We start from the raw sequence: 15,429 nt of genomic DNA, 5'->3' as shown, positions 1-15,429 counted from the left end.
ATCCTTTCTTGTGAACACCGAGGAAAAGAAGCTGTTCAATGCCTCGGCTTTATCCTGGTCAGAATCTGCGTAACTACCATCTTCAAGCCTTAGGTCTGATACTCCTACTCGCGTTTTCAATTTCGACTTTGCATAGCGGTAAAACGCCTTTGGGTTTGACTTGACTTCGCTTGCAACCAGCCTCTGGAACTCCTTTTCAGCCCTTCTACGCTCTGTCTTTGCTTGGTTTCTGGCTCTGGCATACATCCTCCTGTCTTGCTCATCGTTTGACCCAACCCAAGTCTTGAATTTCTGGGTTTTCTTCTTAATTTTGTCGACCGCCGCATGGTTCATGTGTAGGGATCCTCTCGTATTCCTAGAAGCACTGGGTTTGGTCTTGGGTATATATTTATCGACCAAATGGGTCACTTTACTAGTTATGATATTCAGCGTAGTGTCTGCGTTCTTGTACCTTAATAAGTCAGGCCAGTTGATACCACTCATCTCTTCCCTCATCCCATTGTAATTTCCCTTGTAATATTTGCACCTTGGCCTGGCCTTATCTTAAACTAGGTAACAGTTAAATCTGAATGACAACACTATATGGTGACTGGTGCCAACTGGGGCAAGGTGTTCCAGTTTGGCCACCATACCCTCCTCGTTTGATATGATGAGGTCAAGTGGCTTGGGTGTTTGCTCCCCTCTGTAATGTGTCGGGTCTCTAACATGTTGGAACAGAAAATTATCTCTCAGAGTTTCTACAAAAAGAGTAGCAGGGTTATTCAAGTCATTCGGGGTGGACTCGTTTCTCCAGTCGATGTCGCCATAGTTAAAGTCCCCCATGATAAGGAGGTGGCTAGGGTTGAGCATCGCCGCGTTGTTTATTAAGGTTCTTAAGTTCCTTTGATTTAGTGGGCCACAGTTTGGGGATCTGTAGATACACCCGACGATAAGTAAGTCCCCTCCCTTTAATTTAATTTTACACCACTTGGACTCTTCAAAAACATCCTCTCCCTGTACCCTCGCCTGGCTGGCTCTAAGGTCTTGCCTAGCATAGATAACCACACCCCTCTTACAAGTTTCTTGAGAAAGGTTCGTAAATGAGTCATATCCAGCAATACAAGAACTCACTTTCCTCTGGGTCGATTCTCCTGTTCTTGTACAACAGTTCTACAACTCCTACGATATCTGGTTGGTGTACTCTTAGTAGTGTTTCAAACTCCTCTCTCTTATCGAGAAACGTGTCAGTATTAGTGTACATGACATTCAAGCCAGAATTTGTTCTTGGTAGCGTCTCTGCTCTTAGTAGTAACCCCGCTCACCCCACCCCCATTCGCAGAAGCTGCAGCATTTGCTAAGTACACTGTATTTTGCAGGGTGTGGTTAGAAATGTTATTGTTTACACGGTTCTCGCCTCCTCCTGTCCGGCAGGCGGAGCTGGTGCCGCCTCCCGGGTGGGGGTTAGAGCGGGTGGAGGGTGCGCTGCTGCCCCCTGGCCCTGTGTTGGCACACTTGCTTCCACTACCCTCCCCCTGAGTATAACCCATGTACACCCGTCCCCGTTCTTCCTTGACTCCTCCCTCTTCTGCTTCAAGTCCTGCAGGAGCTTCTTGTACTGTTCCCTCTGTATTACCGTGCGATCTGGGTGAATGAATACATCCCGAAATGCCTCGCTCCTTGGTCAGTTTTTTGCCTGCCTAATAACCTGCCATTTCTCTTCTCCGCTCGCTAATGTGATCCTGAGGGAACGAGGCTTATCCCCCTGCTTTTGTCCCAGCCTCCTCACATCCTGAGGGGTTGTTGGAATTTTCAGAACCTCTGTACAAATTTTTTGAAACAGCATCTTATCGTGTGTTACCTCACTCACAGTTCCCTCCGCCTGGCTCTCTGGGACTCCAAAAACTATTACATTGTTCCTGCGCTGGAAACGTTCCTGGTGTTCCTCCTCTCCCCTAACAGTAGGTCCGTTAATTTTCATTTCTTCGACACACTTCTTCAGAGTCCCAATCTGCTGTAGAACCTGTTCTGATCCTGCATTACTCCCCGCCCCCTCCCGTGCCCCTGCTAATATGTCAGCATAACTCCTTTTAGCAACCACCTCCATTCTATCGGCTGCTTCCTCAGTCTTAGCAAGGATGTCTTTCCCAGCTTGCTCCAGTTTGGCAAGCAGCAGGGCTCCAGCTTCATCTATCTTCGTCCGGAGAGAACTCGTTCCCTTATGGCTTGCAATCGCCTCATTCACCTTGACTATGCAGCCAGGGCAATGCCAGCAACAGCCCTCATGCTTTACGGCAGTTAGTAACTTCCTAAACGTTGCATTAGTCAGGCCTGTATCCTCCATATCCGACGTCTCCCTGCAGTAATCACATATCAAACTCATGGTTGTTGTTGTTGTGGGGGTCGGGGTGGGGGGGGGGGGTGCAGACTGTATAGATTTACACCTGTTTAAAAAAGTAAAGAGAGGAAAAGAACAGTACTTATCCACTCTCTGTTATCTATAGAGTTGTCGTCTGTGACTGCGTACACTGTATCTCCCTGTGAATGGTGTATTGTAGGCACAGTTTCAGTCCTTGAGAACGCACACAAACAAAATAAACTTTAAAGTCACTATGATTATTTTTTAGTTAGAAATCGATTTTCTTCTATAATGCCATGAGTGTTAAGTCGTTATCCCGGTATTTTTGCATTCGTGCACACAACTTTCCTACCCCAAATCTATTTTCATGTTCGAAAAAAGACGTCTAATTTTAAGATAATTTTATTCCATTAAATTACCGTCGCAAACGTATAATAACGGAGATAGTGCATGCCAGATATTTCTCAACTGTTTCCATTAATCTTCTGCCATTATCGCCTACCCGACCTCCCACTCAGCGTGTTTCCTTCACAAATCGTCATGCGCAATACGTTCCCGTACACGTCATGGCTACCCCCTGTTGGGGAGTTCCCCGGGAGGGAACAAGGAGTAGGCGATATTGATTGATTGATTGATTGATCAAAACAGAGGTGCCGGAGCGGTGCTCTGGTGAGCTCTGACAGCACTGCACCCTGTGAGAGTTAGGTCAGGTTAGGTTAGGTCATCCAAAAAAAAAAGGTTCGGTTTATATGTTTTCTCGTGCTTTTTTGGTGTATTTTGTATTCGTTTGGCCATGATTTTTGTCGGAAAACGCCCCAACCAAAACACCCGATAACTAAAAAAAACAGGCACTATCCGACGGAAATCAAGGTCAGAACCAATCAAAACACAAAAATACACTAGAAAAACATAGTTTTGACTTTCAAACAGAGTTGTGTAAACTAATGCAAATTTACCCTTTTCCCATTGTTCATTCTAGAACAGTAAGTGATATTGCCCGAGGATGGATAGGAGTGTTTTTATACTTTTATCCTCTTCCCCACTGATCGACTCGTTAGCTGCTAGGGCGGTTGTACAGTATTAAGCTTGAACAAGAGGACAGAGCTGTCAGGATTATGTCTAGTTGGCAAATATATTTATTGCAATGGTAATTTCTTTTCTATCTACATGATAATTGCTGATAAAACGGTTTTGATGGTACAATAAAAGCAGGTATATATAGTAGGTATTAAAAAAAATATTAATACTTAGACAATAGATATTTGCAGGGTCTCAATTGTTTATCCTACTTTGACAACACAACATACATATGTCGTTGCTCACTATTTCTTTATTGTTCTTTATTATTATTTCTACAGTTATTATTAATGTTATCAGTATTTCATTATTTTATTTTAAATTGTAATTTTTATTATCAATTTTATTTACTTTGAATTATTATTATTTTAATTTTAATTTTGTATTTTTATTATATATTTTATCTACTATGATTTATTATTATTATTATTATTATTATTATTATTATTATTATTATTATTATTATTATTATTATTATTATTATTATTATTATTATTATTATTATTATTATTATTATTATTATTATTATTATTATTATTATTATTAGCGGAATCAGCTCTTTCGCTAGGCCACGGTAGGACGCCACCCTCCGGGAGGCTCCACATTGTCTCACTGTAGTGCATTAAGGTAGACCACATTTTTGGTTTTGCCATTAGCAGCAAGTATGTACAGATTTTTGCCAGTTCCCACTCTGGAGCATCCAACATAGAACTGTCCATGAGAGAAGCAAGGGAACACCAGGTTTAGGCCAACCATCTTTAGGGACTGTCCCTGGCTTTTGTAGATGGTCATGGCAAGGCTCACTTTAACCGGGAACTGAAGTCGCTTGAACTCAAATGGCAGGTCAGTGGTGATAAGAGGTATCCTTGGTATAAAAACGTCCTCTCCTTTGGCTTTTCCTGTCAGTATTGTAGCTTCCAGTACATGTGGCATCATGTTCGTCACCACCAGTCTTTTGCCATTGCAGAGGATTGGTGGTTCAAGATTTCTTAAGAGCATTATAGGAGTTCCAATCTTGAGAGTGAGGTGGTGAGGAGGCATTCCAGCGGGCTCCAAAGAATTAAGGAATTCTGCAGGGTACTAGACTGCTTGGTCTTGGTCGATTACTGTATCAACCGATTTGAATGAGGTCTCACTGCCTGGAAGCTATCTGAGTAGAGTCATGTTGATTTCAACCACTGTTTCATTCTTTGGTGCCAGAATTGCGCGTTCACGCAGCCACTTGTGATCCTTGTAGTGGTGAATAATGTTTGGGTAGACCATGTTAGTGAGCTCAGTTGAGGACTTTACAACATTTCGAAATCCTTGAGGAATGATTATTTGTCCTTCTGAATCAACAGGGAAAGTTCCATTCCCAATCTGTAGTAGAAGGTTTGCAAACCGTCCAGCATCCTGATCTCCTTGTAGATGTACTCTCATGTTTGTGGATAGGGTGAGTGTCTGAACACTTCTCCAAAGGTATGATACCTTGAGGCACGCATTCAGTTCATCAGCTGGAGTGCTTCAAGGAATGACAGGTAGGGTCTGGCGAAAGTCTCCAGCAATGACCATTGTAATGCCACCCATGATCTGGTCATTTTGTCGTATGTCTTGCAAGGTCCTGTCCAGTGCTTCAAACGCTAACTTGTGAGACATAGTACATTCATCCCAGACTATGAGGCTGCATTTTTCTAAGAGTTTTGCCTTTGCCGATCCTTTTTTAACGTTGCACACTGGATTCTCATTGTGAGCGAGGTTGAGAGGCAGTTTAAAATTTGAGTGTGCTGTACGTCCTCCTTCTAGTAGTGTTGCAACAATGCCTGAGGATGCCACAGCAAGAGCAATTTTCCCCTGATGACGTGCTTTGGTCAACAAAAGGTTGATCAGGAATGTTTTTCCTGTCCCGCCAGGTGCATCGAGAAAGATCATACCTCCCTGCTCCGCTTGTATCACTTGCAAGATCTGTTCATAAGCATTTGCTTAATCAGGCACCAGGTGAGACTCATTTTCTTCAAGAAAATTCACCAGAACTTCAACTGAGTAGTCTGTCTCTCTGAGGAACTCCCTGTTTGCAACTACTGTTCAGTCCCAAAAACTTCTTCCATCAATAGTTCATTAACGGTGTATGTAAGTTCCACTACAACGGTACAGCCAAGTATATTTTTTAGCATTAAACTGTTATTATTTTATTGTCTAATCATCACTATTTATAACACCACCCATCATCACTACATATAACACCATCCATCATCACTACATATAACACCACCCATCATCACTACATATAACATCATCCATCATCATTACATATAACACCATCCATCATCACTACATATAACACCATCCATCATCACTACATATAACACCATCCATCATCACTGCACATCGGTAAAGTAGTTTCCGAGATTCTCGTGCGGACACACACACAAACACACAGCCCTACCAGCCCCCCTTCCCACTGACTTAGTAGAAGAATTTCAAGTAGCAAAACGCCTGGACAAACTAAAATTAAAACGCTCTACCACCCCCATTGACTTACCAATGAAACTCTTCAAGGAGTTCTCCCCGGAGCTTGCTAAACCCCTATGCTCCATCATCAATGCTTCTCTCAGTCAAGCCAGATGCCCAGCTGACTGGAAGACCTCTTATGTATCACCAGTGCCCAAGTCAACCAGCCCACAATCCTTAAATCAGCTACGACCTATTGCAATCACCCCAATACCCAGCCTAATCTGTGAAAGTTTTGTGTTCGACTGGGCTTATGCTGATATTGCAGGAGTCGTAGACCCTCAGCAATTTGGCAACATGAAAACTTCCCCACCACTCACTGTCTTGTCAGCTTTCTCGATTACATATACCGCCATCTCGAGAAACGAAAAACGTCTGTAGCTGTCGCCTTCATTGATTTCACTAAAGCGTTCGACCTAGTCGACCACAATATAATCATCAACAAACTATTGACCTCGGGCTTCGGAGAAGTCTTATACCATGGCTTACAGACTTCCTCAGTGACCGACGCCAAGCTGTACGCTTCCGAGGGGCTGTCTCCACCTTTCAGTCACTCACCTGTGGCGTCCCCAAAGGCACCAAGATGGGACCACTCTGCTTCCTTATGCTCATCAATGATGCCCTAAGAGAAACCCCCGCTCGCTGGAAATATGTCGACAACTCCACCATTGGGATCAGCGTCAACAATTCTGCTCCCAACTATAACACCGCCCTTCAGGATTTATTGAACAGTCTCCAAAACTGGGCCACCAATAACTATGTCAACAACAACCATACTAAGACCATGGTTATGCACATCAACCTCTCCGAGACATTATCCCACCTCCTTCCATTAATGGGTCCGAACACACTCCAGGTTGTAGATTCCACGAAGCTCCTCGGCGTCACCATAGACAGTCAAAACTAAATTTGGAAACCACGTCAGTGAAGGTCAAACTTCTCCAGTTTCCGTCTCCACCTCCTCCGCCGACTCAAGTCCCTCGGAGTTCCTGCACCCGAGCTCCTCAGTGTTTACACAACATTCATACTTCCCAAGCTCACCTATGCCTCCCCCACCTGGTCTTCCTCCCTAAATGCCACACAACGTAAACACCTAGAAAAAGTGCAAAAGAGGGCATGCAAGATTATTCTCTCCCCTTCCTACTCCACATATCAAGAAGCGCTCAACACACTGACCCTTTCGACTCTCACTGACCATCACCACGAACTCATCTGCAAATTTGGTAAGAAGCTTCTACACCATCCTCGACACCGGCTCCTACTACCACCTGAGATCCCTAGCCCGAGAATTGCTGTTCGACACCACAACCGCATCCAGCCCATACGTGCACGAACTGATCGCTATAAGAACAGCCCAGTCCCAACCATTGTAAAAATTATCAATAACTTGTAATAAACCAGTGTATTCACTCCCAGTAAACACTACTCCTTGCACTGTCACTATGTTGAAATGCACTGTAGTTTGAGCTTTTCCCCATCTAGTTGTTATATATCTTATTTATATCACTTATGTTACTTGTATATTATTTGTAATTCGAAACCCATTCCCCAAATATGTAACTGTATATTTTCAGCCTTCTGGCTGCCAAGTTCTTTCAATAAACCGTTAATTATTATTATTATTTATTATTACATACTTCTTTGTTTTATATATATATAGATTATTATTATTATTATTATTATTATTATTATTATTATTATTATTATTATTATTATTATTATTATTATTATTATTATCATTATTATTATTTTTATTATTATTATTATTATTATTATTATTATTATTATTATTATTACATTTTCACCCCCCAGATCCCGATGTGGGTCAGTGACCTGTGCCCTGGTGGGCTAATCTCCGTAAAAAAAAAAAAATAATAAAGTCTTTGCTTGGATGGGTGGGGGTAAGTTGTTCCACACCTTCACACTATGATATTTTATGGAGGTCTGGAACTGAGTGGAGCGCATGGGGGGTGATCTTAGTAGCTCTTGGTGCCTTAAGTTGTATCTCTGATTATTCCGGAACTGGAAATAATTGTTGTCAAGCAAGTGATTGATAGATTTGTAAACAAAGAGGGCACAGCAGAAGGTGTTAATATCTTCGAATTTTAACATTTAAATTTATCAAATTGTTCGTTTGTGTGATCTGTTTTTTTCAAGTAGGTCATTGTCTGCACAACTCTCTTTTGTGCAGTAACCAGGGATTGTGTTTTTGAAGAACCAGAGCCACCCCCCCTCCCCCCCATAGTGTGTGACAGTGTTTCAGGTGTTGGTAAACAAGATCATGATAGATTTCTTCCATTGCTGTGAAAGTGAGTGACTGTCGAGTGTGATACATGATACCCGACTGTTTATTGACATTACTGTGAATGGCTTGGATGTGGTTTCTCCAGTTAAGTTTCTCATCAACAATAACTCCGGAGAATTTAGTATTTTGTTCGCGTTTGAGGACTGTATCACCAAGGTACTTGGGGTCCAAGTCTGGTGGTAAGTTTTTCCTTCTGTGAAAGATCGTGTAGTGGGTTTTCTTAAGGTTTAAGGTCAGTTTATTACGTATTACCCAGGTCCTAACTTTAGTCAATTCAGTGTTCATAGTTATCATCAAGGAATGGAGGTCTGAGTTGCTGGCATAGGGATTACTATCGTCTGCAAATAAGTTGCATTTTATGTGTGTGCTGGCGTGGACTATGTATTAGGTTTTATTTCTAGAAGTGTAAGTAATAAGAGTGCAGAGGTCTTATTGCAACTATATCTTGCGCTAGTCAGGCCGCACCTCGATTATGTGGTTCAGTTCTGGTGCCCTTATTATAGAATGGATATCAATTCATTGGAGTCGGTGCAGCGAAGAATGATGAAATGATTCCGGGACTTAGCAACCTTCCATATCAAGATAGGTTAAAGAAACTAAACTTGCATTCCCTAGAAAGACGAAGAGTGCGGGGAGATATGATAGAAGTATTTAAGTGGGTGAAAGGAATCAATAAAGGCGATATAGATAAAGTTCTTATAATATCCGAGCAGGATAGGACTCGTAGCAACGGATTAAAGTTGGATAAGTTTAGGTTTAGGAGGGAGATAGGAAGGGACTGGTTCACAAATAGGGTGATGGACGAGTGGAACAAGCTTAGCAACTTTGTAGTAAGTGCTGGAACGCTCCAAGTTTTAAAAAGAGGTTTGATAGATTCATGGATGATAGAGAGTGGTAGTAACTCTCGACAGGAGCTGCCATGCTCAGGCCAACCGGCCTATTGCAGACTCCTTATTTTCTTATGTTCTTATGTACAACAAAAACAGTGTTGGACCGAGAATGGAACCTTGGGGGACGCCATACAAGATTGGCGAGGAGTCAGATTGGTGATTATTATAGCAGATATACTGCATCCTGTTGGACAGATATGAGGTAAACCAATTGTGGGACAGGCCCCAAACGCCGTAATGTTCTTGAAAAGACCTTTGTCCCTAGATTTTTTAAATGCTGGGTGAACTTTAGCAATTTTCAGTTTATCTGGAAAGACACCACTAGTGAAGGAGGAGTTACAAATGTGTAGAACAGGTAGTAATAAGTGGGCTACTTTCTTAATGATGCTCATTGGTATATTGTCTTCGCCTGCTGCTGCATCTTTGGGCATTTTTATGATGGCCAGTAATTCATCTGCTGTGACAGGGGATAAGAAGAGCTCATTTTTCTGTCTGTTTTGCAGGTGAGCTCTAAATTCCTCATGGTGATCAGGGATGCTCTAAGATTTTTGCCAACATTAATAAAATATTCATTGAAGTGGTTGGCAATGAGGGAGGGTTCTGTTACAACTGAATCATTTATCGAAAAAGTTACCCCTCACAGTTTTCTGGACTTGCGGCTTATTCAGCCTTGAGCTCTGACCCCTTGTGGGGTGAGCGCCAGCTCCAGGTAAGGGCACTCGGCTGAGTAGTGCCCTTAAAGATGTTTATACACCTCACTTAGGTCCCCCCCCCGCCCACCTGTAGCACAAGCTAGGCAATATTGCAGGCACTCTAATCTCTCAGGGTATAGCTGAGGTGCCGAGGTGCTAGCACCAGTCTGGTGACCCTCCTTAGAACATTTTCAATCAACTGACAATCCCTAGCATATCTCGGGGATCAGACGGGGTGACAGTACTCCAGACGGGGAAGCACTTCACTCTTGAAGATCGTTACGAGGGACGGACCGTCTAGATATCTGAGCGACCTTCTTGTAAGACCTAATAATTTAGTTGCCTGATTCACCTTCTTCTCGCAATGGCCTGAGAACTTCAGCTCATTGTCTCAATTAATGCAGATTCTTCGTCCCATTGGGACATACTATAATTCGCTGCTTTACTGTTGGTACGTCCCAGGTGCATCCTCTTAGCAGCCATTTCTTCGACCATTCTTGAAGCTCACAGAGATCCTTCTGCAGCTCTTCACAGTCTGCTTGGTTCTTAATTTCCCGATATAACTTGGCGTCATCCGCAAACATTTGAATGGAGGAATGTAGAGCGTCTGGCATGTCATTGATGAAGCAAACAAACAGCAACGGGCCCAACTTGCTGCCCTGTTGTATCCCGCTTGTGACGGGTACACATGATGATTTCGTGCCATTAATCACCACATACTGCTTGCGGTCATAGAGAAAGTCTCCGATCAACACCAAGATGCTTCCCCGAATCCCGTACCACTTCCAGTTTAATTTTCAGCCTTTCATGGGGTACACTGTCGAAAGCCTTGGCAAAATGTAGGTATATATTGTCGATATTACAATCCTGTTCCCGAATTTCGGTCCAAACATATAATACCTTAAGTAATTGTGTTAAGTAGGATAGTCCCGGCATAAAACCGTATTGGCAGTCCTTTACAAGGTTGTTCCGTAGCAGATGTTCAATCATGGCATCTCTTACGATGCTCTCTAGTACTTTGCACACTATGCTGGTCAGGCCTCACTGGTCTATAATTATTCGTGGAGTGACGATCGCCTTTCTTGAATATAGGACTCTCATAAGCCGTTTTCCAGTCATCGGGAACCTTTTGCTCATCCAGGCATTTGCAGAGCAGGATCTTCAGGGGCTCCGCAAGCTCCTTACAAAGTTCTCTTAACACTTTGGGGTGTACCATATCAGGGCCTGGATTCTTGTGAATCTTTAGCTTTGACAGTTTATTTCTTATAACCTCATCCGATAACACAATGTGGGTTAGCACTGTGTCAAACCGTCTTTCCTCAACCGATGTAAAGAATTTGTCCAACGCCTCCACCTTATCCTGGTGTTACGAACCACGCCACCAATTGTCATGATCTACCTACCCAGCACTACTAACCACGCCATCTATTGTCCTGATCTACCTACCCAGCACCACGAGCAACGCCATCTAGGGGCGAAACCCGAGTATGACTACTCTTAGTTCCCACTCCCGGGTTTCCCTTCTCCATATCCTGGTTGTTGCGTCACCTCCTCAAAGTCTTCTTCGTCAGCTCCAGTTCGAGGAGAGTTCAGTTCACTCTGGGAAGTGACCACAGGATCACCTATCCTGGAAACCTACGGCACAGTGACTACCTACCGTCTTCTACAATACTCAGCCTTACTCGTCAGCCATATCAGCTCCACACTTAAGTATTTGTAATCTTATATTGCCTCCCACCTCCACCTTGCTTCAAAATTATTGTATGGTGTATAAATATGTATATACTGTTAATGTTTAGGTTAAGTATGGTTAAGGGTAAATTATAGAAAGCTGAATACTTTGTTTAGGAATTTATGGTACTTTATTATACACAACAAAAACTCGCATCCTTTGTCTACCCTTTTATAGTCCGATTGTCGTTGTTTTTTTTTGTTGTTGCCTGTTGGGATCTGAGTAGACTTTTAACTATATTCTAAATCCCCAACTCGTAACTAAATGGCGACCGTGATGTGACATTTAGATCTTGGCAATACCATATTCCTTCCTCCCCCTGTAACCTTGTTAATTATTCCTCCCAGTCACTTCTGTTCACAATTGCTTTACGGTGGTTTAAAGTTTCTTGCGTGTATATATTGTGGTTACTGTACAGTAAGAGGACAGAGATGTAGGAGGTTAGGTTCCGCGTCAGCGCAAGGCTTACCTGTTATTACATACGTGCAGCCGTAGTCTGATGAGTGTAGGGAAGAATCCGGATCTGTTTAATGCCGCACTTCACTCCAGAGTAGGCTGTTCCATAGTCACTAGTTTAGGTGAAGTGATATTCCTGGCTGTTAATCCGGATCCCATATAAATGCCGCATTTCCTTCCTGCTTACTCAAGGGCTGTTAATCCGATCTTATATAAATGCCGTGAATACTCTTCCTCTTCAAGTCTCTATCCTTATTCAAGTGATCTTATCAGAAGAACAATATTCATAAGTGTAATTTCCTCTAGGTATAACTGGTTAGTTTCCGTCTTTCTGGTTATCCACTGCCGTGATATTTTCAGGGTAATCCACTATCTTTATCTTTTAATTTTCATTAGTTAATTTGTTCCTAGTTTTCTTTAACAATGTACAATTAGGTTTTGATCTCCAGGATTTTATTGAAAAATCCTTCCGTGAGGCCAATTACGTGTTAATATCCTGATGAAAGAATGGAAAGAAATAGCCAACTATCATGGGCCATCCCATTTTCATTAAAGCAACTGACTAAGGAAATGTTAAAAATCAAGTAATTGAAATGTTGGTTCAACAAGAAGTTTTTAAAAGAACTGCTGTTGACTGATTAACGCCTTATGTCCAAGAAACTTCAACCACTATCCACCACCCTCACTCAGAAGTTGCTCTATGTCTACATAGTCTTCAAGAAAAGTACAAAAGAGTAGACGCCTTAGGAATCCAGAATGTAGGCTTGTGTTCGGAGTTCCAAATCAAAAATGAAAAGAACTCCAGCCAGAACAGGCCAAGTTGGAGCATGAGGAAAAGTTGGAACAGGCCAAGTTGGAGCATGAGGGAATGTTGGAACAGGCCAAGTTGGAGCAAAAGTTGGAGCATGAGGGAAGGTCGGAACAGGCCAAGTTGGAGCATGAGGAAAGGTTGGAACAGGCCAAGTTGGAACAGGCCAAGTTGGAGCAGGAGGTTAGACTGAAAGAACTACAGGTGAGAGAGACAGAAGTCACCTTAACATCGGAGGTTAAATCAAAAGAAGTGGCATTAAAAGAGAAACTAGCTGCTTTTAACCCTGCTAATGCTTCTTCCCTTGTTCCCGGGTTTGATGAATCCGATATGGACAGGTCATTTAGGACTTTTGAGAAAATAGCCGGGAAGAATGAGTGGCCTGAGGACCAGTGGGTGTCGGTGTTAGTTCCTAAATTATGTGGTAAGGCTCGTAGAGTTTATAACTGTTTAGACCAGACTGATGACTATGATAACGTAAAAAAGAATATCCTCACCTCTTATGCTATCACGCCAGATGGATACCGGCAAAAGTTTCGTAAACTAACCATACCATTTTCACACACCTTTGTTGAGTTTGCTCAAGAAAAGCTTAGGTTTTTTAAGAAGTGGTTAGAGGCTACAGAGACCTCCACATTTCAGGATTTGTTAAACTTGGTAGTCCTGGAGGAGTGGAAGAGCAAGATACCATTTCACATCTTGAAGCATGTGGAGGAGCGTGGAGAGGTTAATTTAGGGCGTGCGGCTGAGCTGGCTGATGCGTACGCCTTGCTGGTGGAGTCACTGGGCAGTAGAGAACGTGGTACTTTCCGACATGTTAGGTCCTCCTCTGATGATAACCTTGGGGGCGTGAGTGGTAGGTCGAAAGGTCCCACACCTATCCCCCCTGATACAACCAAGTTTACTTGTTCTTACTGTAAAAACCCAGGCCATACGATCCAGACCTGTAAACACCCAAAGTGTCGAATTGCTAAAAGTAGTTCCCTGGATCCCAAATCCAAACCAATAGCAACCACCAATGTGGAAAGGCCCCATCAGGATCTCTTCTCTTCATTCACCTATGAGGGAAAAATTTCAATCAAAGAGGGGTCTCCTTCTTTCCCTATTCGTATACTACGTGATACGGGCGCAGCACAATCTATCCTCCTGTTTAACGTCATTCCTGATATATCTACCGCATTTACTAATGAGAGTGTTCTAATTTCAGATCTCTCATCCCATTCTTCCTATCCCTTAGCTAAAGTGCACCTCCAATGTCCCTTGATTACTGGGGAAGTGCAAACAGCCATTAGGAAAGATCTAATGCCTGTGAGCGGCATTCATTTATTATTGGGTAATGACTTGGTAGGAGATCTAGTGGTTCCCAACATAAAGACAGTCAACTCTCCCTTACCTGTCAACTCCACCACTGACCTTGAAGAAACTATTCCTCACCTTTTCCCATCTTGTGCTGTCACCAGGTCACAGAGTGTGCGAAATGGGCCCTCTTCATCTAAAACCACCTCCAATATCTTCCTACCCACAGAAGATCTGTACAATAAGACCATTAGTAAGGATGAGCTCATTAAAGCCCAACAATCTGATCCATCTTTTGTTCAAACAGGTGATGAAAGACCAGTGTGGACCATTGTACATCTTCGGCTTACTCAATTCACACCCTGCTTGGAACGACTCCCAACAAAACTTTCAACCAATGCTAATAAAACTATCTCTCCTCAACTATATAGTCCATATCCCTAATCGCAGAAAAGATTCACAACTTGTTCACATTAATCTCATGAAACTTACCATTCCAGTAGCCGAGGAAGACATCCCAGAAGGCGTCTCACCCCATTGCATACGGTTTTGTCAGGGCCGGAGCCGAGCACAGATGACATGGACCTATTGGAGAATTTAGACTTCACTCTACCTAAAAGAGAACTCCGCCACAGTCACATACCAACAACTGATGAGTATTTTTCTGTTCTGAACGAATTTCACAAAAGATCTCGCTAAGTTATACCAACATTTCCTAAAGTCACGTCAGACCTCCTAGGGTTTTGCAATATACTTAAAACATGATAAGCTAATCTTAGATGATGTGCAACCCATTAGGCAATCAGCATATCGACTAAATCCACAAAAAGAGAGATTAGAAAAGGAGGTAGATTTTTGTTGTAAACATAACTTAGCTGAGCCTAGTACCTCCCCTGGGCTTCACCTTGCCTTCATTCCAAAACCCGATAGCACTTTTCGTTTCTGTACCGATTATCGTAAGTGAACCAGGTCACTGTCTCAGATTCACCCTTTGCCCTTGATTTATATATAATACAGCACAGTTTGTGCCAAATTTATCAGGCATGCGCAGATCACAGCGATATCGTCGGACTACGGATAGGGCAAAATAGCCCCGCATTATAACTCCATTTGGTCTTTTTTTTTCAATATTTGGTTATGGCGTTTGGCTTTTCAATACCCGCCAGCATTCCAGAGGGTCATCAATTACCTAATTCGACCTAGGTGGGACGTTTCTGTCACCTGGATGACCTTGGTGGTGTACGGACGGCTGGGACGGAAATCTGGTGCGTTTGAGATACTGTTAGCACGACTGTAAGAATTGGATTCACCATAAACCTGGCTAAATCTGCTTTTGGCCGGGCCTGACTTA

The sequence above is a fragment of the Homarus americanus genome, unplaced genomic scaffold, assembly GCF_018991925.1.
Source record: "Homarus americanus isolate GMGI-L3 unplaced genomic scaffold, GMGI_Hamer_2.0 scaffold44633, whole genome shotgun sequence".
NCBI classification, from domain to species: domain Eukaryota; kingdom Metazoa; phylum Arthropoda; class Malacostraca; order Decapoda; family Nephropidae; genus Homarus; species Homarus americanus.
This window is presented reverse-complemented; position numbering follows the sequence as displayed.